Consider the following 1918-nt stretch of genomic DNA (forward strand, 5'->3'; position numbering starts at 1 on the left):
AAATATAGAAAATATAGTGTTTGAAATGTAAAATATATAAAATATATAATTTATACAAAATACGTAAAATTTATAAAATAGTGGTTTAAATATAAAATGTATTAAATATCAAATATATAAAATATATAAAATTCATAAAATATATAAAATACAGTGTTTTAAATATGTATAATATATAATATATAAAATATATAAAATATATAAAATACATAAAATACATAAAATACCTAAAGAATATAAACCACAGTGTTTTAAATATAAAATATATAAAAATTTATAAAATACATAAAATATATAAAATAAATAAAATATATAAAATAGTGTTTAAAATATAAATAAACATAGTGCTTTACAGCTATATAAAATATATATAAAATATATATAAAATATATATAAAATATATATAAAATATATATAAAATATATATAAAATATATATAAAATAGGGTGATTTCAATGGGAAATATCTGAGGCTAAAACTTGGGAATGCTGCGAGAAATCCTCTGGATCTGAGGATTGGAAGGGACAGGGAGAGGCTGGATGTTTAAATACAAAATAAATAAAATATATAAAATATATAAAATAAATAAAATATATAAAATAGGGATCAGAGGGTGGGAGAGGGATGGGCTGGTTCATGGCCTTCCAGGAGATACAGAAACAGGCAGGAAGTCCTTCCAGGGATGTCATTTCCCCCTTCCCTGCCCTAAAAATCCGCCAGGAATTGCAGAGAGTCGGCAGAGAGATGTCCAAGGTCACTCCTCCTCTCCAAGGCACCACATTCCAGAGATCAGGAGGCAGGTTGGGCAGTTCACAGCACAAACAGAGGCAGAATTCCCAGGTTTCTGTTAAACTTGACTAAGTGTGGGATTTTCAGGATCAATCCCATGAATCCCTGCTGTCCAGCAGCAGGTGTTGCTCTGACCTGACCACCCGAACCCCTCTGTCAGCACAGGACAACTCATCTCTCCTCTGAGACCTTTAAGATCCCAGCCCAGCCCAACCATCCCATGACTCCATGACTTTTGGAAGGGGGAAGGGATAATTCCCAACCTCTCCTTCCCCCTGGTGCCATAACACGGATGTTCCCACTCGTTTCCCGTTGCAAAACACTTCGACCGGAAAACTCTGCGGGAACACAACAAATCCAAAGGGTTTTACAAATCCGAAGGGTTTTACAAATCCAAAGGGTTTTACAACCCCAGAGCCCTCGGCTGGTCCAAGGAATTGAGTCAACACTTGCCCAGCACTTGGGTTATTCCAGGAAAAGCCTTTTCCACTCCTCTCCACGTCCCAGGGCGGTTTTGCCCGCCCTGGTCCCTCGGCCAAAGGCGTCGCTTGTGCCGTGTGTGGGCACACGTAGGCTCTTGGCAGGGACACCTCCCTGCCCAGCCCATCCAGCTCCAACCCTGCCACCTCTTGGCAAAGCCCAGGAGATCCGGCTCCCGCCGGATCCGCCCGGAGGAAACACCCTCCCGAGGCAAAAGGGAAAATAAAAGAGCCGGAACGGCAACCAAGCGATTCCCACCCGGAGGTTGGTGCCCCGAGGAGCTGAGGAGAAGCCACAATTCCCATTCCCGCCGTTGATTCCTGACCACCCCCTGTGTCCCCTGGGGTGGGTTCTGTGGCTGGATTTTGGTAGCAGGGAGGGCTCCAGGGGTGGTTTCTGTTGGGAGGTGCCAGAAGGTTCCCCTGTCCCGTGGAGCCAATGCCAGCCGGCTCCAGGGTGGGATTCCTGCTGCTGGCCAAGGCCAAGCCAGTTGGGAATGACAGTAACACCTCTGGGATAACATATTGAACAACAGAAGGTATCGAGCAGAAAGAATTCCAGCCAGGGAAGAGTGGAGTGGGAACATGGGAACAGCAATGCAGATCCCAAGGGCGGGGCAGGAGGAGGGGCAGGAGGAGGGGCAGGAGGA

This window comes from Lepidothrix coronata, unplaced genomic scaffold (genome assembly GCF_001604755.1).
Source record: "Lepidothrix coronata isolate B3197 unplaced genomic scaffold, Lepidothrix_coronata-1.0 Scaffold351, whole genome shotgun sequence".
NCBI lineage: Eukaryota > Metazoa > Chordata > Aves > Passeriformes > Pipridae > Lepidothrix > Lepidothrix coronata.